At 34.9% G+C, this 27,995-nt stretch overlaps 1 protein-coding gene across 2 annotated transcripts in view; it reads right to left on the bottom strand.

Annotated features, from left to right (window-relative positions):
• The window catches only part of Cdh18 (cadherin 18), a 769,132-nt gene extending 742,757 nt beyond the window's left edge, over positions 1-26,375 (bottom strand). For both annotated transcript variants that reach the window (XM_026783735.1, XM_026783736.1), the window contains exon 1: positions 26,138-26,375. The gene's annotated coding sequence lies outside the window, so the exon portion shown is untranslated. The remainder of the gene's footprint in view (positions 1-26,137) is intronic.
• Between the last annotated feature and the right edge of the window lie 1,620 nt (positions 26,376-27,995).

Below are 27,995 nucleotides of genomic sequence, written 5' to 3'. Positions count from 1 at the left end.
GTCTCTGAGCTCACTTCCTCTTCCTCCCACCTACGTTCTAACCTATCAGGTCAAGCAGCTTCTTTATTTAATCAACCAATGACCTTCCTCCATCATGTGTGTTTCTCTCAAGCACCCATAAACTTTCCTGTCTTTACTACTCTAATGATGGGGAATCTTTGCCAGTCAATTATTTTAAGAGGTGGGATCAAATTAGGGCATGACTTTCTGGGTACCCAGAGAAAAACACCACATGGCCCAGGGGTGCTCTCTCTGTGTGTTTCCTGTGCTATATAGCTGAGCTTAGACTTCTCATTCCTGTTTCATGAATTTGCCCTTTATAATAGTGAAAAAATATAATTGGTTTATCTTTTAGCTAGCCTGTTCTTTTTTTTTTTTTTCTCCACCAGAGATAATTGAAAAGTTGGTGTCCAATGTGGGGCTCGTTTTCCCTGTGACTATAGCCAATCATGGCCAGGTTCCCCATGATGCATTTGGGTAGGATCCTCACATGGCAGCCCTAATTAGCCACTAGCCTTGGTAGCATCTCAGAGCTGCTGCAGATCTCCTGCACCACTGGCGAACTGAGCCGCTAGCTTGTGGGTTCAGCTTTCCTGGCACACTGCAGACGCTCAGGCAGGGCTTAGGCTTTGCCAGGTGTCTCTGTTGGCACTGTTGTCTTGCTGTCCTTGCATTGCGGAATAACTGCTTTTAATTTGAGCATATTTTTCTGTATCTAATTCTATAACTATTTATAGTCAAATAAATGTTCATGTTATATATAGTTATATAGTTGTTCAAGCTGGCCACAAGGCTGCAACTGCATCACAAATACTGGCTGGTAACAGTTATTGCACTTATTCCAACTCATTACAGGTGAGATTTATAAGGTCAAATTTATAATTTACAAATTAAAAGGGCAAGATGGCAGATAATTTAACAATATAAAAATTCAAGAAGTATTTTTTTACTTATACCATGTATGATATTATGCAAGGTTTATATGATTTCTCTTTTACATCCCTCTATTTGATAATGTGAATTTGCTTTGTCCTTCATATTTTCTCCTTAAAAACATGGTTTGAAAAAAGGGCAAAGTGAGGCACTTTTAGAAATTTTACAGTTGTTAAAGACTGATAATGACAAACTAAAAGGAAAATTCTGTTGGGATCAATTGGAATCCTGGCCTTCAGCTCCTCTTCCCTGTATAGAGCCTTCTAATTAGAGTTACTAAAAGCTGCACCTTCCCTAGAGGATCAATGGATGGGATTTTCACCTGCTGGCCATTGACTACTGGGTATTTAAGCCTTCGTGGTGCTATTAAAGAGAGGGCTTTGTACCAGTGATTGGAGGTCCATGTGTATGACTGTCTCTGTGTGTGTTTCCTCAACCTCCAGCTTCTTGCCTGAAGCTCGTGAACTGTATTGTAGTGCATAGAGCACAGATGGGGGCACGGTGTGTGACAAAATATAGCATTCTGATGAAGGATATGACCAATCTGATGAACAAAACCCAGTCAATGACAGAGGGTGCTAAGACATTAAGAGACTTCATGCTTTTGAATGTATTAATCAAAATCTGTTGAACAGTTATGATAGATTGACAGATAGAATGTCTCTCCAGAAAGGTAATATGTATTCTATAAAAATTATGGAAGGATGAGGCATTATCTTTACTGGACAGGCTTCATACCTTGGAATCCTCAATGAGGGCATTAGAACAGAACACTGGACAGGAGATCCAGACTTTACAAAAGGCAGTGGTAAAAAGATTTGAAAAGATTTAGGAATTTGTCGAATTTGATGGCCAGGGACAAAAGGTACAAAGACAGAATTTAGCTGCATCGGTATGTACCAAACTCTGTGATAGCTTACCCAGAGTTCTAACTGCCTATCCAGTGATCTCCTCGGAAGGAGCATCTGGCACCAAATACCCTAAGGTTGTCAAAGAATATACATGGGAACCATACGTATGACTGATCTAAAGGAAATTAAACAAGCAATAGATTTTTATGGAATACATTCATCCTTCTTTAGGAAAATGGTCAAAACATGGGCTTCAAGCACTAAGACAACCTGACAAGACTGGCTTCAATTAGTCTCAGCTGTCTTAGCAAATGGAAATGTTACTAGGGAGAATATTCTAGTAGACAATGTCCCCTCTCCCAGCAAAGTTTGTCCTCAGGGCTGGAGACACCATTTAGGGTTGATTATTACTTGTATAAGGTAGAGTGTTGGGGTGAAAACTATGTAGGCCCAAAAATTTAAAAAAGAGGAAAAAATAAAAGGGATAATGGATAATTTAGTGTGAACTTAATCACCAATAATAAAAATAGTGGGTAATAGAATGAATACTTGTGAGTTATTATTGATGGACAATTTACATTGTTATAGTTTTTTGTATATCGATACAAGTTTAAATTATATTTGTTATTTCTGTTTACAATATTTGTACACCTATGCAAAGTATTTTTTCAGATTGTATACAAGCATGTTTCTACCACTGTTTAAGACATTTTATATATTGATTCAATTTTAGGATATATTTTCATATTGCATTATATATTATTCCTATCTCTAATCAAGATACTTATACATTGTTTACATTTTGAGGCCATTGTCCTCATTTGCTGCACATTTATTTATAAATTATTTAATATTCTGATATGAAGTCTTAGTCTTTAAGTTATACAGCTATTGAGTATTATAAGTAGATAGTTAATCATGTTTATTATACATATAGTCAGATTAATTAGGTTCTTTAGATAGAGATTGTATTTTGCCTAGATAGGTAATCTTCAACTACTTCAAGGATCTGTAACATATGGCATTTAAATAACTTAGGGTTCTGTTGACATGAGACACAATTGCTCCTGATAGCACCAATCTATTCCCAAGTGAATGTTGAGCACCAAAGATACTTCACTAGGAATTTGATTTCTTCTTCGCACAATTGGCCTTTGGGCAAGGAACTGCCCATACCTCAAACACTGACAAAGTACATGGTATCCAGAAATGGATAAGCTGGATACTAGGAAAAAGACTGCCTCACCTTGCCAAGACATGGTAAGCCAATTCTGAAATTTTTCCTACCTCTGAAAATGGTCTGTCCAGTACAGTACACCTTAGCTGAAGTTGGTTGCTACAACATTGCAAATGATATTTTGGGTTATTGCTCAGGTATCCAGTTGTCTCTGTCATATACTTCTTGTTTTGGAAGCTACTTGATAGCACTTCCTGACTACTCAAGTAATATTATTTCCCTTCTCATGCCTTTGATGGGGTTAAAGACTAGATAGTCTTAGTTACCTTTCTCTTATGATTTATCCAAGCCAATTTCCAATGGAAAACTTAGACTCTTTAGAATAGAATGCTTATTAAAACATTTATCATGCTTTCCTTGCTTAATATTGTTTATGTTGGTTGTAATTTTAAACTTGATATCTGTTCCTATTGTATATAGTTTTTTATTTGGGTTTGAAAAGCTCTTGTTTCGACAAAATCTGGAGGTGATGGGGAATCTTTGTCAGTCAATTATTTTTAAGAGGTGGGAGCAAGTTAGGACGTGACTTTCTGGGTACCCAGAGAAAAATGCTGCACAGTCCAGGGGCACTCTCTCTCTGTGGTTCCTATGCTACATAGCTGAGCTTGGATTCCTCATTCCTGTTTCATGAGTTTGACCTTTATAATAAAGAAAAATATGATTGGTCTGTCTTTTAGCTAGCCTGTTTTTTTCTTGACCTGAAATAATTCAACACTCTAATTATTCTGTCTATGCACATTTTTTTATTTTTATAAATGTTTCTTAAAATGACAATATTCTTTTTGGTTCTGCCCTCAGATAATAATAGCCTATATCACTAGCTGTTCCTTAATATGCACTTGACAGTTGATTTCTACAAAATTTCTCCTGTAGTTTCAGACAAATTCTCAATACTTTTGCATTTGCATGCATTTTGTGCCGTGTCTTCAATTCAAAAACACTCCAAAAAAAAAAAATGCAACACAGTTTCTACTGTTCTTCAAACGAATCCTCCCTTATGTAAACTTTCTGAATATAGGTATTCTATTCTTCCTATCTTTAGTTCAAACATAAAACATCATCTCATTACTTTTGTTTACAACAATAACACCTAATACAACCAGACATTGATGCTTTGTGGTTCTTTGAAGACATTCTTCACTGAAAGTTGCTCTGTATACACTCGCGGTATTTCCTATTTAATAGAATATTTAATATTGTCACTTTCAGTATAGCAGTTATAAATGCAATTTAGGAGCAATTAAACTTGTCTCATTTTCTCCTGACATATTGAGCCTAAGAGTACATGTAGTCACCCATCAAATTGTTCTTCAGCAGAGCTAAAGAAGCTTCATTTAATCAGGTGTGATATACTTAGCTGCAAATATGCTGATGGAAAGAAACTTTGATAGTCTTAACAGGAATCAGTCATTTTTTAAAAAAGAAAAAGAAAAAGAGAGGAGTGAAAAAGAAAATGATCAAAGTCAGAAGTTGTTCTCTTTGAGGAGATTTAAGTAGGATTTCTACTTAGTGTGAATGTCAGTCTTATTTTTAACATCATGTCTACATTGTCAAACTCGGTTTTTTTTGTTTGTTTGTTTTTTTTTTGTTTTTTTTGTTTTGTTTTGTTTTTTCGAGACAGGGTTTCTCTGTGGCTTTGGAGCCTGTCCTGGAACTAGCTCTGTAGACCAGGCTGGCCTTAAACTCACAGAGATCTGCCTGCCTCTGCCTGGGATTAAAGGCGTGCGCCACCACCGCCCGGCTCAAACTCGTTTTAAACAGGCTCATTGCTCAGCCTTTCTTTTCATTGCCTTATGCTTCCCACTAGCACGAAACACAATATATTAGATGTTAAATTCCTCTTCGTACTCCATTCAAGTCATGTTTTCATGTGTTTGTACTATTCATAGATTTTGTTAGCCTCCAAAATCTTGTAGATAAATCTTCAGCTTGAAATTGAGATGGTGTTAAAATAAATGCTACCAAGTAAGTAATGTATAACTTGTATGTATTTGTGTGTGTTTCTGCTTCACTGTTGCTGCACACGCTTATGCTTCTGTATGCTTTGTTCTTTTTGTAGGATTTTTCAACATGGTTATGCATCTCTTTCGGAAGTTTTTAGAACTTTCTATCATTTTATTGAGAGATCTTTTATGGGGATATACAGGACAGGAAGTGGAACTGGGTTGTATCTTAAGGGAAAGAAGTACAAAAGGAGCCAGGAGAGAGTTTGAGATTCGAATAGGAGGCTCAATTGAATGTGACTTTCTAAGGAGCTGAGCAAACATTTGGAGTAGGAAGAGTAGATCTATTTTTTAGTACAAAAAAAGAAAAATTATAGAGGAACTGGCTGAGCCTCACAGTAAGGAGCTGATTGGATGCTTGAGCCCTACCTTGAGCTCATTGGAAGCTGAGTGCACTCTGCTGAAACAGTTTTATATTCTGATTTCAGAACATTTCTGACCTAACAACAACAACGGATATCTCCAGAGTCTAACATTTTTTTTAAATTAAGAAGACCTGATTTTTTTCATATGAAATTGATTATTATTTATTCAAGGTCTGTGAAGTAGTGTGTAGGATTTTGATGGGGATCACATTGAATCTATAGACTTTTTTGGGTAGGATTGTCATTTTTATTATCTTGATCCTATGTATCCAAGAGCATGGGAGATCTTTCTGTTTTTTGATTCCTTCTTCAATTTCTTTCATCAAAGGTGAAAGTGATTGTCAAACAGGTTTTTCACTTTTTTGGTTAGTGTTACCCAAAGGTATTTTATGTTATTAGTGACTATTGTGAACGGTGATGGTTCCCTGATCTTTCTTAGCTTTTTTTTTTAAATGTTCTTTCTGTTTCTATTATGTTGCATAGTTTGAAGAGTGTAGGTATTAGCTCTTCTTTGAAGTCCTGGTAAAAATTATGAACTTAAAACATCTTCTCTGTGCCAGGCAGTGGTGGTGCACACCAGCACTTGGGAGGCAGAGGCAGGCAGATCTCTGTGAGTTCAAGGCCAGCCTAGTCTACAAGAGCAAGTTCCAGGACAGGAACCAAAAAAAGCTACAGAGAAACCCTGTCTTGAAAATCAAAAAAAAAAAAAAATCTTCCCTGTGATTTTTTTTTTTTTGTTTGGGAGACTTTTGATGACAGCTTATATTTCCTTGCAGATTATAGGTCTATTTAAATTGTCCACCTGGTCTTGATTTGATTTTAGTAAGTGATATTTATCCAGCAAAAGGTCCATTTTCTTTCAATCTTTTGTGGAGTACAGGTTTTTGAAATATGACCTAATGATTGTCTGGATTTCCTCTATGTATGTTGTTACATCCCCATTCCATTTCTGATTTTGTTATTTTGTTAACTTGGATGTTCAGTTTCTGCCCTTTGATCAGTTTGGATAAGGGTTGTCTATCTTCTGGATTTTCTCAAAGAACCAGCTCATTGTTTCATTGATTCGTTGTATTGTTTTCCTTGCTTCTATTTTATTGATTTCAACCCTCAATTTAATATATATAGTTCGTTTTCTTTTTAAAAATAAATTAAATAAAAAAGAAAAATTGAAAGAATTGAAATACCTTACCAAACTCAGAAAGCTACCATGTGAACCTGACAGCTATCCAGGAATCTCTAGCACTCATGCAATAGACTTGTATCTCCTATTGCATAAAAATTTGAAACTTGAGATGATTTTGAATTAATCAAATTCAATAGAAAATGAAAAGTCTCAGTTGTCCTTTTCATACATCCTAGAGAGTTTTCTTAGTCGGAGTTTATAGGACCACAGATACCCTAAGAATCCGTTAATTCTATAAATTGCATAAATTTGAAGGCTACCATTCACCGTTTCTTTTATGTTACTGTCTTAAACACCCATTTGATTATGACTATATGGTTGACAACTGCAGGTGCCAAACTTGTATTTCCTATAACATGATAAATTTATAAAATACAGTGCTTTTGCAAATTAGGGACTGAAGAAACACCTGTTGACTCATTAAATTTTATATGAAACCTAATCATTGTTTAAGGGCCATATAGATAAATTACCAAAAAGTTTTAATTTTCTAGTATCACCAATACAAATTTAACTAAATAAAGTAAAAATAAAATATACGATACGATAAAATGTTAAAGATGAAAAGTTATACAATTCTTATTATATTTTCTTTGTCAAATCAGATATTTACTTGGGAGCTTATGATCTAATTAATATCTATCACATAGCATGACAATAACACCAATCTTTGGGGTCAGATATAAAATTACGTGAGACACTGGTTTTAGTTTTGCTGTTGTATTATTTATACAGACTGGAATAAAAATGTCAAATTTTGTGTTTTGGTAATCTTGTGATTGATATATGAATATAACAAGTCATGAAAACTTAAATGAATAAAAGCCTTAATGCATAAAAATCAAAAAATCACTGTGTAAGTACTCAAAGGTCAGCTTTTAAAGGTTGCCTGCATAATTTGATATCTAACCACTCACATCCTTACTGAAGGTGAAGAGGGCATTAGAAGTTTGTTTCATGCCTCCCCAAAGGTAGTAAAATTAATTAGGGAGATGTGCAGACTGCTGATTCATTTGATTACACGTTACTACCTAAAGTGCAAAATTTTCCTTCAGCCTAGAGGAGTTTTGGTTGATTCATCAGCTCTCTCAGAGGGTTGATCACTGCAAATGGCTTTATTGACCTGTGTCTTGGTTCAGCATCATATGCTCCAGCGAACCAAGCAGTAAACAGCTGCTAAGTGCAGGTGAGAAGTCGTCACGGAACATTCAAGGGCTGAGTCAGCACTTCTCCGCCATCAGGCCCCCATGTTGTCACAGATTTTTGAACTTCTTCAGAGACCTAAATTTTAAAGCCACTAGCCATAAAATAACACGTTGTCCAAGAGTTTGTGACTTTTAGAAAGTCAAAGAGGATGCTCTGTGCTCAGAGCCTTTACTCTGTATGTGCGGATGGATAGTTTCACTTAAAATTGATTTCAAGTATTTTGTTATGTGACAATGAAAATTTCAAGCATAATAAAGTTTGAGACATCAAAAAGCTGTTTTCAACAATCACAAAATAATTATGCAATTCCATACATAAACAACACAACAACAAAACTAAGCCAATATCTATTAAAAATCAAAGGAAATTCAGTAGTAGAACAAACCAGGGGAGAGACATCTCATGATAACAGCTAATTGACCAGACAGCCTTGTCAGAGTCTGTGTTAGAAATGTTCTAGCCGTGTCAATTGAAATAGGTAACCAGAAACTAGGCATATTATAAACAACAGCATTTTCAGCTTACAGTTCTTCAGCCTAGGAAATCCAAGGCTGTAAGCAGTACACCTGCTAAGGTCCTTTTAACTGTGTAATGCATTACATGAGCAGGCAAGTATACACAGAACACAGAGAGAGAACTAGGCTGAGCTCATTTCATTTCTTCTTTTTCCTCCTCTTTTTTTAATCCTCACCTACCCATCATGTGTGTGTTATCATCTGTTCAAGTGTGAACTGCATATGACACACAGCTCGAATATAGAGGTCAGAAGACAACATCAGGTGCTAATTCTAATCATGAAAATGGTTAAAGATATGGTCTCTGTTTTTCCACTGTGTATGTGTAAATGTATGGCCCAACCCCTGCTGAGTACTCCTTTCTCATTGCCTTCCCTCTCACTGCTGGAACAGCTACTGCACTTGAACCCCACGCATCCAGCCTTGAAGTGCTTCTGGGGACTTTAATTCACATGTTTGTATGTCAATTTCTTTTACTCAGTGACCCAACTTCCTGTCCTGAGAGTTCCTTTTTTTCCCCTTGTATCTATTGCTTCAGTAAGTTCGATTCTGTTGTTTCTCCATCATCCTATCATTAAGGCAGAATCAACCTATTATTCTTTGACAAATGATAGCGCTTACATTCCATACCTCTTCTGTTTATTGTTCATTTTTTCCTGTTTACTCTAGACATTATGAGAACATTAAGAAAATGTTTTGTGTTAGACATGCTTATCTAATCTTTATTTTTTAGCCAAGCTGGTCAAAATTATTTTTATGTATTATAAGAAGAAACATGTGAAAAATGGTTATCATACAACATGTACAATGACATCTTAAAACCCACTTAGACAACAAAAAAAGACCAGATATGATGGTATAGTACTAAACGCCCAAACAAAGAACATAGCATCAAGAGAACTGGAAGTTGGAACCTAGTTTATTCTAAAGTGAAAAAATAATATGGCAAGAAAAGAAAATTCTCTGAATTAAAATAATTCCTCTTCAATGTTTAAAAAGTACTATCCCTGCAACCCATTACTAAAGCATGATTTATGATATTTGTACTACTGACTTTTATACATTTAAAAAAGACTGTTAGGTTTTATCTCAATAGGGTCAAAACAAAATGACATCCTGGGAATTTTATTTGAAAATCTGAGTTTCTTGAGAGCAATTGTTGGATCACTACCAATCATCTCATTCAAATAACTAATTATGAACAAAAGGATATGCTATTACTTTTTAGTACTACTCAAAGTTATGATGAGATCAAAAATAATTTTATCCCCAAAGAGTTACTAATTGATATACTCTTGAAAAGAGAAGATAAATTATTATTAAGAATTCTAAACTTGCTTTATAATATAAAGAAATGTTAACAGCTTTATATAACCAAAAGGATACTACATAGTCTTTTGTCAACAATACCTATAGCCTATCACTAGAAATAAAATACGTGAGTAACTGAGAGAAAGCTTGGTGTCAGGCTTCCGTTCTTCAACTGTTAGATAAGAAAAATGAGCTATTAATTGATATATTTGAAATAAAAAAATCCTAAAAGGGACTTGGTATGATAATTCAGAGGATAAGGTGTTTGGTATTTGTTCCAGCTTATCTTTTGTTGCTCTTTTAAAACATCTAGACAGGAAGATGGAGGTTTGTTTGTTTCAGTTTATACTTTCAGGTCAAGTTTAATATAGATGAAAATCAGGGTAAGAATTCAAGCAGCCGCTAATACAGAAAACTTTTGACTTGCTCATCTATTTGCTGCCCACAGTGTGCTGCCTCTCAGACCCACATCAGGAATCAATAAAGATTATTCCATATATACGTGTCAAATCTGATCAATCCCTCAACCAAGGCTCCATATTCCCAGATGATTCTTAGGTATGCCAAGTAGTCAATAAAAACTAACAAGCACCCCACCATCTGCTGTTGTCAAATTGACATATAAACATATCACCATTAGCCTTTCTTTTCTTGTTTATTCCAAAGACTTCATGTTAATACCAAAATACATATACAAATACATCCCCTGCACTTGGTACTTTGGAATAGATATTTAGGTTAATTTAGTAATTGAAAACTATTCTCTGATAATGATGATTAAAAAGAATCCTTATGATTTTGGGATAATTGTATGTTGTAAAGTAATAATTATTTATTGTTTTAAAAATCAAACATTATCCACTTTTTCTTTCAAAAAATTCTTAATGTTTTAGAATTTCATACACATATATTTGTCTTGATCATGGTATGACTTCTATTCTTTTATTTTTTTCCTACTATCTTTCCGATCCAATTTCCTCTATTTTTTAAAACCTGTTATATTCACTTAGTGCTGCTTGATGTGTTCAGGTGTATGACCACCTACTGAAATATGGGTAGCCTTGCTGTGTTCATGCCTCTGAAGAAACCTGATTTTAGTTTGCGATTAGTTCTCAGACTGATACTTCAAAGTTCCCTCGTCAATTGGTAGGATTTTTACTAATGTAATAGGGTACAGGCCTTCAGCATGCAGTCATAACCCACAGCAAGTTAATCTGTGTAATGTTCCTATAAGCCCAGCAGTCATTGTTGCCCTGAATATGTATACTGCCTTAGAAACATGACTGACCACTCTTCTCAAATGTTCACTCTTCCTTGGAATAAGGGTTGTGATGTTCATGTACCATACTTCAAAGTCATTCATACCTGTATATTGATTAATTGTGCATCTCTATATTAATTACACTCTACTCTAAAAAGAAGCTTCTCTGATGAGAATATAGGGATACATTTATATATTGGTATAAAGATTAAACTTAATAGACAGTTTAATACTAATTTTATTTTGCAAAATAATAGCATACTGTTATCTCATAGACCCTATGGCCTACACAGTCATGTCTTTTGTATCAGTTAATGCTCTTAGACATTGCTTTCATTTTGTGAAATGAGCTATATATTCCATGGGAAGTGGATGATTGTTCCTACAACATTCATACCAATAGCAGGCATGTGTTGCAAGGTCAACAATTAATGTACTTTTTTTTTTCTTTTTGGTGTGTGGGTAGTCTAGACAGGTTTCTGCTGTAGCTTTGGAGTCTGCCCTGGAACTTACACTGTAGACCAGACTGGCCTCAAACTCAGAGATCCACCTGTCTCTGCCTCCTGAGTGCTGAGATTAACGACATGTGCCACTATTGCCTGGGCTAATAAACTTTCATTGTCCGCAGCTGTAAAATATTACTTATTACTTTTCTCATTCATTAGTGTACACATAACTTACAAGTGCTATAACTACTAGCCAATAGTGATGAAGTTTCTAGAACAGAACTAGCTTCATATCTCTTTTTGACTCAAGTATGTGGCACATCGGGAGCACGGTCTTACATCAAGTTTAGAGGGCATCCAAAAACAATGACAAAAGCCTATGATATTCCAGGTCCAATAAAATATTCTACATATTTTACAGTTCTTTTAAAGAGTTATTAACCACATTAAAAAGTTAGTACTATTACCTAATAAGAACAAAACAATTAGGTTTGAGATCACAGAAAACTGTTTCCAACTTCATATTTTTAAAAGCGTCAAAACCATATAAGATTGTTTTTGATCATAAATATTAATTTAGTAATCCATTTCTTTTATTTTTATTTTTGCTTACATATCATATGCATCCTTTTGTTTTCTCTTTTCTCAACATCTAATATTAGATTCTGCTTAATATTTGTTCTCATGATGCATTGAATAGAAATTAATTTTGTATAACTGCCTTGATCTAGACCCCTTTATTTGTTTGTTTTTTGTTTGTTTCTGTATCACATGGGAAACAATATCTGAACTTAACAAGATTTTGCTCATCCTCTTTGAATCATCAAAAATTAAGCATGCAAGAACCCAAACCCACAAAGCCTTCTTGAACAAACAGTATCTATTTTTGTTTGTCTGATTTATTGTTCAATTAATGATCTTCTTTTAGAATTTTACACATAGTATTTTGATTACTCCAAACTCCTCCCTACCTTATCCCCCCATTCTATGCCACCAAACTTTGTGTGCTCATTTTAAAGAAACCCATTTTATAAAATTAGTACTCTCTGTCATAAATATCATGCAGTTATAAAAAATAATAGGAGACTGTGTTCTACAAAATGTCTCTTTGGTGTTTATGGGAAGTATTTTCCAATGGTAACCATGAGAGCTCATATATAAAGGTATTCTTTAAACAACAACAGACCTTGTGATTTTCAGGTTAGTATGTTAACTAGCTACACAAACAACATTTCACAAGAGATGAGCACATCGAACACATCTATTTCAATCTACTTGACATGTCTAGTTTTTTCTTTATACTGTTTACATACACATGACTTGGTCAAGGACATCATCCTGGTGTTTACATCTTATTGAGGATGATGTGCTGCACTATTGTTTCTTTCAATGATCAATAGACAAATACAATTGAACACAGGGGCTGTTTACTGAGGCAAAGCTTTCAAGTAGTATTTCTTAGGTTTGAAAGTTATTTGCTGTTGTATTTTAGTTCTTATTCACAGGTTTAACCCAAGTTACTGGTTGTTATAGAGCTGCAGTCTATTTCACATGCACAAACACCTGATAAGGGAGCTCTATTGCCTTAAGTAAACTCATATTTGTGGAAAATTATCCTGTAGTCATCCCAACATGCCTCTTTAAACTCATCTTTATCAAATTCTCTTCTCATCTTTAGGCAAACATTTGAATAGTACAATCTAAAGTAATGTTCAAAGTATAGCCCATAATATCCTGTTTCGTTATTAGAAATGACCCAAGCAAAGTATATGCTTCAATTATTAATTTTAACACATATTATATGTTGTAGAAGATTAGATCATAAAGCTTTTTGAAAATTGTACACCAATTCCTTAATCTCTGTACAGTGAAGTGTATGCTTTGGTAATAATATGCTCATCTTTCTTTCTCTCTGTATAGTCTGGATATTCTCCTAGTGTTTGCCGCAGCTCTCCACAGTCACTGTGAATTTCTACTCTCCTCTTAATATCCCCCTGCTTATTCATCGGTTTTTCAGAGACAACTCAGGCATCAAGTCCTGTGCATCCCCTTTGCAGATTTCACAAAGGAAAAGGCAATTAATTTCTTCTTTCAATTTTCTCCCAGCTTTCAAAAACATCTGGCCTCTAAAATTAATTGCTAAATTTTTGCATGCAATATTAGGTTGCAATTGTTGGAGATAGGAAATTTCCAGAACCATCCTTGTGCACCCTCTACCCTTAACATCCTCACTGGAAGAGTCAGAAATCAAAAGCGAGGATGACAGCAGCAGCCAACTGAATGTATATTAAGTGTCCTTTCAGAAGGGAACCATTGGGGAGGTTAACAAAGCAACACTTGTCACTGTGATTGGAATATCCTTTAAAATCTATTTATGATGTAACTGCCACAGTGCCCAACTAGGAAAGTTCAAATATTTGGGGTAATGAGAAATTAGTATTAATTAATACCCAGGAAGTAAATTTTTAGGACTGTTATTATCTTCTCTATTTCATTCCTCTAGCAAGTAAATTGAGGGGAAACTTATGAAGGACCCTTGTCACAGTGTGGTCACTAAATATCAAAGAGATTCTATCCTGGCAGTTAACCAGTTCCACCCATATTTGCCCAGGGAACATTATCCTTAATTGTGAAAATTCAAATTTTCCAATCACAGACATAAATACAGATTATCTTTTCTATTGTTATTGAGTAAACAGTGAGAAAAACAAATGTGATTGGCTGATGCAAACACTCCTACATCTAAAACACTCCCACTAAGGTTGTTGATATTACTGCTTCCTTATTAAGAGATTTTTAGTTTTAGCATTGTGACTAATTCTTTTTATGATATACTAACATACATCCTTACTTTCCAGGGATATTAATTAACTAACTTATGAGGAGGGTTTAGATGATATGTTATTTTTTTTTAGATCAATATTACTAACTATGTCACTAATGCATGGTGAGCTCTGGATATAATTAACAGGGTCAGGAAATAGTGAAGGGAAGGGTAAATACGCATAAAAATGGGAAACCTTCAAGCAAAGTCCCTCAAGTGATTAACTACTTTATCTACAATCCAGGTCAGCTTGGTCTTCTCATGCAAGAAAGAATGGATGCTCCTGCTGTCAAGAGAGGCTTAATGAAACTCAGTATTTCAAGCTTCTCAGCTTAACCCCAAACCACTCAGATACCCTTAGAAGCTTTCTGACTCTTGTAACAATTTGATCTAAAGATTTAAAGCCATGCTTTTATGTGTGTGCTTTTCTTGGCTTGTTTTTTGCTTACCTCTAAGCTCTCAAATATAGTGAAAATAAGTAATCTACCTTGGAGTCGTGGAATCAATATTACAAGTAAATAGTTAAAGAGAGTTAACCGGGTTTCGAAGCCATGCTCAAAAGGTTCATCATCACTGCCACTAGACATGACTACTAGAATGATTGAAAACACCATTGTTGATGGATATATTTGACATACCATTTAGTATTAACAAAAACCTCGCCACTGCTCAAGGACAAGGGCATGATCATACAATTTGGAGTCATTATAAATAACCAAATCACTTTACTGTTTCAAATCTTCTGTTATCATCTTCCAGTCTCAATTTGATTTATGACTGTTGTGTTAAAATTAACAAAGCACAAGGGTTATTTCACTGGGAACATTACTATATGTCTTTTGGGGGGGCTAATTTTTTCCTAGTTTTATTTTATTGATTTTATTGAGCTATACATTTTTCTCTGTTCCTCTCCCTTCCTCTCCCCTTCCCTTCAACCTTCTGCCATGGTCCCCATGCCCCAATTTATTCAGGAGATCTTGTCTTTTTCTACTTCCCATGTAGTTTAGATCCATGTATGTCTCTCTTGGGGTCTTCATTGTTGTTTAGGTTCTCTGGGATTGCGATTTGTAGGCTAGTTTTCTTTGCTTAATGTTTAAAAACCACTTATGAGTGAGTACATATGATAACTGTCTCTCTGTGTCTGCGTTACGTCACTCAAAAAGATGATTTTTAGCTCCATCCATTTGCCTGCAAATTTCAAGATGACATTACTTTTTTCTGCTGTGTAGTACTCCATTGTGTAAATGTACCACATTTTTTTTTTATCCAGTCTTCTTTTGAGGAGGATTTAGGTTATTTCCATGTTCTGGCTATGACAAACAAGGCTGCTATGAACAACATAGTTGAGCACATGTCCTTGTGGTACAATTGAATATCCTTTGGGTATATACCCAAAAGTAGTATTGCTGGGTCTTGAGGAAGGTTGTTTTCTAATTTTCTGAGAAATCGCGATACTGATATCCAAAGGGGCTGTACCATCATGCACTTCCTCCAGGAATACAGAAGTGTTCCCTTTACCCCACAACCTCTCCAGCATAAGCTGACATATTGCTGTCATCAGTGTTTTTAATGTTGTCTTGGTGGAGTGAAAATACAGCAAATAATCAGTAAGGCAACCAAGAGGCAGATGTCCACAACAGTAATGGAAGACTAACAAAGACTCATAGTTTTTCTTCTATCTTTAGGTAATAATAAGTGCTTTTAAAACGGTCATAGAAATGCACCATTTCTGACTTGAATGTATATTGTTAAAGTCTTTGAAATATTTTATTTTCCCAGTTACTGCTACTTTAAAGGAAACAAACATCTGAAAGAATGAGGAGATAGGGCAGGAATAAACAAGACTTACGTTGTGTCATTCTGGATCACTGAGAACTGAATCTTGAGAGTGTCAGAGGCAGATAAAACTGGGAAGCAAATGTTTTTGAGTGACTCTGTAAGGAAGCAATTCTCTGCCTTGTGACTCACTACCCCTTTAGGGATGAAGAGCCCTTCCACAGGAATCATGAAAACAAAGATCACCATCAGAAACACCATCATAAAACACAGATATGTATATTATAGGAAAACCACAGTTATGATGCCGCAACAAAAAGAAGTTTATGATTGAAGGTCACCACAATATGAAGAACTATAGTAAAGGGTCTCAGCATTACAAAGCACTATAAGATAAAGAAAACTGGAAAATATTACAAAAACAATCCACAGCAAAAGAAAAGAGGGTTCCTTCATTTGGCCTGACTTTTAACTCTACACTCTTCTTGGCAGAATCTAAAGAATGTATTTCAAAAGAGATTAAATGTTCTTTCAGGAACCTAAGCCCAGATTCTCAGAACAGAACATGAAAGAATATAAACAAGAATAGATGGAGGACTGCTGCCATTTTTTTATTTTATTAAGGAGATGGAGAATCTTGGTCCATTTTTATTCATCTTTATAGCTAGTTGAATCCCAAAGAATGAAATATGATAGTCATTATTTACTCATAAGTGTGCCTGAGTAAAGAAGAAACATATTTGAATCAGAAGTATTTAATGTTAGCTGGAGTCTTGCTGTGGTCTGTCTGCCTGTGATTAGGTCAGTCCCCTCTATGAACTGTTTAAAAATAAATCTTATAGTTACACCATAAAGCATTTCTTATTCTTAATGTATTATGAAGAAAGTTCCTTCTAAATGATAAAAAAACACCTTCCCCAAAGTTTTAGAAGGGCATGCCATCACACACCTTCAAAAACAGAAGAACCTTGTTATTTTGATATTTTTTTCAAGATTTTTAGATTACACACACAAATACACACACCTGCTATATTTAAACAGTTTTTTCTAATTAAGCAATGCTGATAAATTATTCCAATTTTGCTAGTTTGCTCTTTGTAGCACCAGCATAAATTCACAGCCCACACTTCTGTATCTCAGATCTCAACTACACTGTCCTTTCTGGTGCTCTTGTGAAAAGCTGAGTGGGACACTAAGAGACAGACGTGTTGTAATAACAAAACCGTGCATTACACCTATCTACAAGTTTTCCCGATTTGGGAAATAATTCTAAATTTGAGTGAACTGTTCAGTTTCTCTTCTTATAAGTATGTTTCAAAATTGGGCTTTGAAATTTTATTTCAGAAAATCATTAATACTTGACTGTAGGAATTCCTAGAACCAGTAGCCTTTAAGTTACCCACCCACGTGGGTGTGGCCTCTTATACTATAAATGCTGAGGCAAAGCAAGGGTCTGGCCTCTCTTCCGGCTGTGGGATTCGATTGTTATTCCCTGTTCGAGTAGAGGACTATGATCTGTGAGTCTGCTCCTAAATAAATAACCTTCTTATACTCAATTATGAGTTAGTGTGGGATTTCTTTTAAGCGTCCAACATCAATACTCTCAATAATAATTTTGTTCCTGTAGTTCAAAGTATTCTTGTCTCGGTAAGTCTTAGATACAGTTTGTCAGAGAATATCCTTGGCAAAGAATCTGCCCGTTCTATGCTTCCAGCCAAAAAGTTAAAATGATATCGATTTATGTAAGAAGATTTCTACACCAAGATGTTGGAAATGATACCCTGGGTATACATCACAGCCAGCAAATAAGCTTATGAAAAGGAATATTAAGAGCAAGCATTTATTATTTAATGAATGTATAAGGAGACAGTTCAGAATATAAGTCAATTAACGTGGGAGAAATGCACTAACAAATCAACTTATGTAAACACTTAGAAAGGCAGGGGGCAGAGGGACAGTAGAAGAGTATGCATCTTTTTTCCGTGTGTTCATTGCTCCAAGATGCTTTAGAAATTTATCTAGTAAAAAAGAACACCGATTCAAGTATTTGGCTCTAAGATTAATATCCTTTCAACCAAGAGAGAAAAAAGAGAGAAAGAGAGAGAGAGAGAGAGAGAGAGAGAGAGAGAGAGAGAGAGAAGAGTGCTGAAATCTATATCATTGATATTTCTGTTTTAAAATGCTTGCATTCACCATGTACTTTTATGTTTTTTTTTTCTGGAGAAACTATGCTATTTGCTGTTTAACGATGCCATGTTTATCTACAGCTCTTTTCATTGTTACGGGAGTTACTCACATTACTCTTACTGTCATGATAGATACAACAGAGTATTATTTTTCAATAAGCAGACAGAGGAGCTAAGTGGCATGACTTCAAGTTTTTAATTATCCCAAATGATGTAAGGATCAACAGACCAAACTGTCACCTATTTCCAGTGAGATGGTGAGGAATGAAAGGAAAGGAACATGAACCATGTTCAAAAGATTGTCCATTCTTTCACCAAGAAACTCAGTTTCTAGGTGTTTATTCACATAGTATACATTGATATATATGATAGATATTTTATTCTGAAGAGTTTAAAAGTGAATCAGCTTTCCATATCAAAACAACACAGCCTCTAAAGAAGGATATATAATGGATTAACAATAAATGTTGAGTTCACTATGCAAGCATTATATGCTTAAAAGCATAAAAATTCTCAAGATGTTGATTTCTGTGTTGGTCATCCTCTATCGCAAGCAATAGCTTCCTTAAGAAGTCAGGACCATGGTTATGTGTAAGGAGTTTCATGTCCCAGGAACAGTGGATTATCTGCAATAAATCTTCTGCACCTAAGGCTCAGGGGTCATTGCAGAAGAGGGGGCAGAAATATTTTAACAGCCAGAGAATCAGGGAGTTTGTTGTGAGATTGTATCTCCTAGGAATGTCAGAAGCTACACCCACAGAGTATCACCAACATGACTGCCTAAAGATGAGCTGAAGAATGACAACACTGGACAGTCTAAGGTAATCTGGGAAAACCTATGAATACTCAGTCCAACACTAGGAACTATGAACAACTAAAAAATGCTGAAAGTGGGATAGATACTTAGCTAGGGAGAAATAACACAACTGGTTATACATTATCAACCAGTCAACCCTGAAAACATACATATGCTGACTGAGTAGGTTGCATTTGTATATTTAGAATACAAATGTTTGAATGTCAACATTTTTGTCTACAACAACAATTCATAAAAATGTACCATTAATTTGAAAAAGAGAAAGACAGTGTATAGGGGAAGGTTTGGAGAGTAAAGAGAAGGGAATATAATGTAATTATATTACAATCTTCAAATAATAATATAGTTACTTTTTAACAAAAGATTTCACAAAATAAAAGTTTGTCTACTTAATCTTGTTACTCCAAATATTCCTTTTTGGTTCTAATTAAAAAGTACAAATAAATGAAGGATAAAATATCTCCACAGGCTTTAAACTGCAATATTCAAATACTTATTTAGCAAATATAAAAATAATTTGTACAAAAATATGAGTTGGTTGTAGATATGTTTCTGAAGGTAAAACTTTGTTGAATACTTTTCACAGTGAATGAGTTGTTATAACCAATCAGTGTATGCTAAAAGCAATAAGACACACTAAGTACAACTATTAAGCCATGAATTTTAAAGAAAGCAATGAGAGGAATATGGACAGGTTTAAAATGATAAAGAGAAAATATTCATTAAATTATAATTTCAAAATATTAAAGACATAATTTTTAATAAGACGGAAGTTTAAAACATTAAATTCTTATAATTCTGTAGAACAATAACTTTTATTATTTACTAATGGTAACCCAACAGTTGCACACACTAAGGAAGATAAACTTACAGTTTCTTATGGGTGTAAAGCTGCAATTAGCACACAGACAGGTAGTCATAATCATGATTTCCCTCAAGTAGCTGAAAATTGTGTACATAGAAGTGCTGTCCACAGAAGTTAACATAACCGTGATTTGATGATTTGCCAAATTAGAAACAAACAAGGTATATTATTCTCACTGAATGAATGAGAAAACCACCCCAACCATTTAGTAGGATATTACTTAGCAATAAAAAGAAATAAGCTAGCAAATAACAGAAGAATATAAACAATTTTAAATTCATATGACTTTATTTAAAAACCATATAAAACACTATACCATTTTACATGATTATAACAATTTGAAGTCTATCAAAGGAAAATCTGTGGGCATAATAGTAATGGCAGAGCTTCCCAGGAGAAAGAACTGTTAGCATGCCATGCAAAGGTCAGCACGAGGCAACATAAATATGTGTGAAGGATATAATTTGACAGGCACCTGTCACTGAGAATGAATAAAACCTCAAGAACACATGTGAAGGGTAGGGCTTAGTGAAAAATGAAAGAATTTAAAAACATAATGGAACAATTAGAGGGCAAATTTTGAGCTATCAATTACAATACAGGAGCCACATTGATGTACGATGAACATGACAGAAAAGCTGCATAGAGAGTGAAAAAAGAGGGGATGAAAGAACTTAAGGAAACAATAATGTTTACTTGTATTTCTACCTAAACCTACATCACTCTGAAAATTGCCTATTTCTAGAAGAGATGGCATGTTACATATTTTTGAAACATGATTGGCATGCCCAAACCAAACCTGTTATACACCACTGTTTACTTCTGGAACATCCCAATATTTTTTTCTTTCAAATAAAGAATGAAAATTAGTACTTATCTCTCATGACTTGCACCGATATACGTGGAAGTCATTTGATAACACATAAATCTACCTTAAACATTTTATCATTAATAATATAAGTGTTGTGCTCAAATTTTTTATCTTCTATTAGTCGTAGAAGCTCTGTGTCAAAATCCTTTCATTCATATTTTATAATAACTGAAGTTTGATGAACAATAGTGTTCAAATATTAACTTATATGACTCAAGAAAGAATTCCAATGAGCTGAAAACAATGTCCCAGAGAAACCTCTAATATACATCTACGGTCATAGCCAAAGAAGATTTTATATAAAATAAAAAGAAAAGATGGCTGAGATATATTTTTCTCCAATAATATGAGAGAAAAGAGTGAATACAGAAAATATAAAACAATGATATAAACTCAGTCTAAAGTGGGAGAGATTGCTCAGTGGTTAAGAACACCAGTTGCTCATAGAAAGAACTGGTTTGATTCTCAGTACACACTTGATGGTTCACACACATCTCTAAAACCAATTCTAGCCGGGCGGTGGTGGCGCACGCCTTTAATCCCAGCACTCTGGAGGCAGAGGCAGGCGGATCTCTGTGAGTTCGAGACCAGCCTGGTATACAGAGCTAGTTCCAGGACAGGCTCCAAAGCCACAGAGAAACCCTGTCTCGAAAAAAAAAAAAAAAAAAAAAAAAAAAAAACAATTCTAGGAGATCTAATATCCACTTTTGGCAGCCTCAAGAGCTGTATTAATGCGGTACACAGGCAAAGTACTCATGCGTAAAATAAAAATAAACAAGTCTCTTAAAAGGACAAAACTGAGAGAAACTTTCATAAACCATACAACTTAGTTCAGTCACATACTTATCCACCCACCCCTCACACAACATTTACACAAACACATATTTTTAAAAGCTCTTTGCCCTTACCAGCTGATATAAGACATACTTTATTTCAAGGGTATTTTCATTTATTTAATATTAAGTAGAGAACATGTTTATATTCATCTTTTTCTGGGCAAAAGTTGACCTACACATATATTTAAATTTTACAATTGTATTAGTTGATTCTGTTTAACTTTAGCTCTTATCTCAAACTCAAAGCTTCTGTTTTTTGTTTGTTTTTTGAGAAAAGGCTTTTCTGTGCATCAGTCCTGGTTATCCTGAAACTCCCTCTGTACATCAGGCTGGTCTTAAACTCACAGAGATTCACTTGCCTCTACCTTCTGAGTGCTAGAATTAAAGGTTATGTGCAACCACTGTCTGGCTGCCCTCTATGCTTCTTTAATATAATAGACTATGTCATGTAGTGTTGGACCAAAGTTATCTCAGGGCCTGTAACTGGAAGCCTATATGACTGTAAAAAGCCTGGCTCGAGATTAAGTGATGATGATATAGCAAAAATTAGGTAGACAGCCCTCCAATCAGAGGGAAGGAGGGAAGATTTGGCTGCCTCTTATTGGATAAAGGTACCCCCACAACACTACATGTCTGATTGTTCTGTGTCGTCCTGGGGCTACAGGAATGGGTGGGTAGTACACTCACCTTTCCCTGGGATAAGGAGGCTAGCAATGACTAGGGTAATATGGAGGCTCCAGAAGCCTGACAACTGGAGGTTCAAGAAGCCTGGTAACCGAAGGCTCAAGGACGCGAGCAATGTAGAATAAATAAAATGCAAGTAAAACATTCTTCACACTGATGTGGGAGTCCCCTCTGTGTCCTGTGATTACCATTAATGAATAAAGAAACATCTTTGGACCTATAGCAAGACAGAACTTAGGTAGGCAGGGAAAGCTAGGCTGAATGCTGGCAGAGTCAGAGAGAAGCCATGGAGCCTCCACCAGAGTCAGACATGCCGAAGCTTTGCCAGTAAGCCACTGCCAGGTGGCAATACACAGATTAATGGAGATGGATTAAGTTAATATTTAAGAGTGAGCCATTAGAAGCTAGAGCTAATGCGCCAAGCAGTGATTTAATAATATAGTTTCTTTGTGATTATTTCATGGCTGAGCAGCCAGAAACCAACAAGTGGCCCTTTCTTCAACATCACACCCTTAACAATAAAATTTCAGTACCAGAATTGTTATCCATTTGAATGTTAATAATTTGTATTATCACCATTGTTTTGTTTTAACATTATCTAGATAGATTTGGAATGACTTAAACACTATTAGATGCTTCTAATATTATTCCTTGCAACATATATAAATGCCCAGTTAGATAATATAAGCCCTACATCTATCCACCAAATAAATTGCTTGTTTCTAGTTTCATGTATATTTCTTGGATGTCTAAGCACATTCAGCCCTAAGCAATAATCTCTACAGCTCCGGAGAAAGAAACAGTAGGTTTCATTCCAAGAAGAAAGTCCATAGTGCTGCTCACCTACCATTGTGCTGGAAAGTGATAGGAAAGGGACCTTTTTGTATTATGATCAGCTGTTGTAAAACCACTCATGTTTGTCTATGGGAGTTCATGACTATAAAGAAAAGAAAACGTTTAAGGACTCAAAAATGCTCTTCTTACATGCATACTGACACTGATTTCATCATTTTATTTTTGTTCTCCTGTACTTATGTTTATATAAAATTGTTAATCCTCTCTCTTAGCTAGATTCTGTTTGCTCTTTTTGAGAGTAAAATGCTTGAAGAGCAGTCACTGAGATTCTGTCTTAGGCTCAGATATTTGAGAATAATGCAGATATTAAGTTCCTTAGATTGTTTTATAGTGGTGTCTCCATAACAGGCAGTCTTTAAAGTTCACTAAATCACCATGTTTTACACAGTTCAGCCATTAAAATTTGTACTCATATGCATTAATAAATTCCAAGAATGAGAATCATAGGGTATGTTCATTTTCATTTGAAAATAGATTTCTTACAGATCTTAATAGTGTCTGCTTTGTGGGCACTTCAAATTCTTGAAGCAGTACACATTTGCCTTACAAGCAGGAGCAAACACTGCAAGAACGCAGCATCACCTTGCTGTGTTTCACTGAGTATAACACAGGGAGAAAGAGCCCCCTAATGGCTCAGAGAGCTACTTGAACAGAAGTGGACCTGCTTTCTCAATTTCTTTTCTTTGGCGTGGTTAAAATAAGTAATCAGGAGAGACATCTGATACTACGGGAGTTAATGAGAACGTGAATCAAAAGTCCAAGTGACCCCTCTCATACACTCAAAGAAAAAAGAGCACCTGAAGATGAACTTGTTGAGTAAACTGTAGTTTTCAGACTGGAAATGACCCTGAGGTATCTTGCTCCCAGGACACTTGTCCTCTTTGATCCTGGTTGCAGAGAAAGATAATACAGAATGCCGGGGGAATATTAATTAAACAGCTGAAAACAGAAGTGCTCATTTTAAAAGAACTCTCTTGCTGCAATCACTGAATATTTCCTGCTAACCACATAAAGAATTAAATATTCTAATAGAAAGAGCAAATTTAAAAGGAATAAAGCAAGACTAAAAGTAAAATTGAAAGTCCTGTAAGACTCTGTCTACCTGTAGGAGGCACAGAGGTTAAGATGCTATTTCAAAAAGCTTTGAAAAGAATATTCTTTTTGTTACAAGAAAAATACTATGAAAACTACATATATTCATATTTAAATTAAAATGAGCTGATAAAAACATACAGTGGAACTGAGAGCTAATCTCTTTCATAGACTAATTTAACATAACCAATAAGAAGTATCGTAAGAGAACTGTACTATAGAAATATATCTGGGCATTACTGTAAAAAAATTAAGCTTAAATAAGCATATAATATAGGTAAAACTAATAAATGATTTTGTTGAAAATAACTTCTGCTTACTCAGAACATAAGTCTAAAAATTTGCATAAAATTGCATAATACTTCTGACAATATTGACATGCTCCTCGGAAAACACAATTAACACTGAATGTTGAATGTAGTAGTGGATATACCAGATTTAAAACAAGTGCAGAGTTTCTGTTAAAGACATTGTTGCATCAATGTAAGTATGTGCCAGGATGCCTTCATTTCACAATTGGGTGATTTAATCTCTCTCACAATATTCAAAATATGTAAACATAAAAATTGTTCATGTTACTCAGTTAAAAACAAAAGAAGCAATACCCATAACAACATACCAATATAGATATATAGCTATATATTACTCATATATAATACCCATAATATATATAATACCCATATATATAACTATATAATACCCATAACAACATACCAATATAGATATATAACTATATTTACAATATATTTATTCTCTTATGGCATTGTCCTGACCAACAGAACTATCCAAACCTCTAAAATTGTAACTGAAAGAAAATATGATATAATGAAGGTATGTATTTTGTATATAGGATTTTTATTTTAAATTATATCAAAGATGAAATAAAACACAAATAAAGCAGTTCAAGGTATGTATGCTCTTAACTTCAGATATTTTGCTCCCAAGAGTCTGGCAACTTTGTAAATATTTTAAAAATGGAATAGAATATTAAAAAGTTTGATCACTTTTCACATAGTAGTATGTTCTCTGATAAAAAAAAGGAGCAACCCAGAGAACCTCACTCAAAAGAATCGAGAAACTCTTATGATAAATTAGCTCTTCACTGATACAAAAGTAAATGCCTTTACACATTAATATCACAAATCATAATACCTCCAACAAGAAGAAATAAACTCTTTTCACTATCACGCTCTCCCATTGCAGTTAATATTTTGACCCACACCCTAAGGTCAGTCATTCCCATCAGTACTGCATGCTCCAGCATTATGCCTGTTCCATTTCATCGGTTTCTTGAAAAATCATTTTCTAAAACCCTGCTCCAAGGAGAGAATTTCATATTGTAAAGACCACATGTGTTCACTGCACTTTGCCTGCACATACCGTCTCTGACACTTTAAATATTAATTGATAGGACTGCGGCTCAGCAGTGAACTCTAGAATACCTAAGCATCTCCAGACTCAAATTTCTGTCCTTAGCACAGGACTCTTAATAACAAGCACAACATCCACAGCCATAATAGAAGGGCAGTCTAATGTCACATTTTTGGGACACAGCCTGCTTACTTTGAAAAGTTAAAACTACACTTAGAAGGCAAATTTCACAAAGAATAAGGAAACGGTAGCTTCTATGTTTGTATTAAATTAAAACTTGCAGTTCATGCAATAATGGTACTTCTTGATATGTTTTCATTATCAAAGTTATTAATCACCATAAAAGCAATATTTTTGAACATTTGTTGTAATACTGGCACTAAAATGACCTTACTCTTTTTAGGACAGATTTGGCTTAATTATATTTTATACGTGGAGAATGTCCTACATAAATACACTATGTGAGGATGGTATTAAAAGTGAACGTACCTGTGGATAAGCATGCAAATATATTCATTTAAACACATTACAACATTGACTCTAATATTGTGCTGCAAACTCAGTTTTAAAAGCATGCTTAGCTACTACGTGCCTTACTGTGGCTTTCTGAAAGGAAACACATGAAAAGAAATGATAATAATTTCCTTACCTGGAACATGAAACTGTTCTCTCTGCAACGTAGACATGAAGAGGGGCTGTGTTAGGGCTTGATTTTTGTTTTCTCTTCAGATCTGCTTGAATGCTGCACGAGTGTGTTGAGCTGTTCCAAGGTGAAGTCTGTTATTTTTCGCTGGCTCTCAGAGCTGACATCCTTTTGTAAAAGAAACAGCAGCTCAGTAAGTTGTTGACTGAAGCAGCTGGGAAGCAGGATTATCCGGCACCAGCAGCCACAGAGTGATAGGCTCTCTTTCTCCTCTCTCTCTCTCTCTCTCTCTCTCTCTCTCTCTCTCTCTCTCTCTCCCTCTCCCTGCTGCTCACTCAGCTCTATGTCTTAGTTCCTGCTGCTGCTATGTAATCAATCTAGCCTGTCTGAAGCTAATAGTCCCCTATTTAACCAGCCAATCAATAGCAAGGTTCCTGCTGCTGGTCCCAAGAGCCTTTTCCAAGAGTGGTACAAACAATAAGAGTTTTGCCAGCAGTTTAGTCAAGTATTTTTCATTATTTTATCTCCCTTAACGATAGGATTTGAGAGAGCAGAGACTCAAAGCAAGCTCAGTGTTATTGCAGATTTTTGCATTTTAAACTTTAACCCTTCCTTTACAACTGGCAGCAATTTATAATTACACATATTCACCTTTCTGTCATTATTTGAGATGTGTTGCAGAACAACAATGAGTAATATAATATTTTATACATACAGATGATATATAGATAGATGATAGATAGGTGATAGATAGATAGATAGATAGATAGATAGATAGATAGATAGATATAAATAAATTAGTGGCACAGTTGCTTACACAGGAATCTGCTTTTGGCTGGAAACAACAATGCCCAAAGCAACTTGTGTCTCAGATCAGATAAAGAATGCCCAGCATGTTGAATGATGTTGAGTTATTCATTTTGTTCTTGAAAAACTGTGATCAATATTTTTGTTTCTCATAAAAATGACAGATGATATTTGTAGATATTTTTAAACAAGATCTGAGTCAGATGCCAGTGTATAAAACATTTTATGAAAACAGAAATCTACAAATAGATCACAGAAGGAATCCAAAAGAACATCTCACACCCAGTTCAACTTTTAAAGTTAAGACAATATCCTTTTTAAAGACACGCTTTTATTGCTCAGCTACTATGATTGGCCATAATAAAAAAACCCACAAGAAGTCTTTGGAGACAAGACTGGTCTTTCATTTTCCACTCACTGCCAGAGGGATGAGAGAAGAAAAGAAGAGAATAAGACAAAAGAACCTAGGGTCTTAGTTCAGCCCTATTCTTGGCCAGTTTAATTTTACAATTATTAATCAGCCAGGCTGTTTGTGCCTTTATTTCTTTCTTATTATGTTATTTCATGACACTTATTTATTTCTTATTATGTTATTTTATGACACTTATTAACAAAACTGTAGGATACTTACTATAATGCATTTCCCAGTAGCTTTCAAATTTCAAACAGCTGTTTCAGACTTTAGTGCCAACAGATACAGATCTGAGTGCAATGTCTGTTAACAAGACCTGAACTTGGAACAAACTTTTTTATTTCAGCATCACAGATAGAGCAATTTACAGCTCCTGTTACTTTCACATGGATGTACACACATAGACACACATGCACACACACAAAATAATTGAAAGTTGATTAATTTTTTTATCAACCAAAATAAACTTGTCAAAAGGAGCAGATCTGAGAACTAAGTAAGCAGTTGGAGTGGCAAAGGCTGGAAGACCCAGGTGTGGACTCCATAAAAGGAAAAAGAAGCAACTGGCACTATGTGGGTGATTAGCCACCCTGGCTTGTTATTTCCCCATTGAGCATGAGTGTATAGTTAACTACAGGCAAAGAA

Source organism: Microtus ochrogaster, chromosome 19 (genome assembly GCF_000317375.1).
Source record: "Microtus ochrogaster isolate Prairie Vole_2 chromosome 19, MicOch1.0, whole genome shotgun sequence".
Lineage (NCBI taxonomy): Eukaryota > Metazoa > Chordata > Mammalia > Rodentia > Cricetidae > Microtus > Microtus ochrogaster.
Note: the sequence above shows the minus strand (reverse complement) of the source record. Positions and strands in the feature narration are given on the sequence as shown.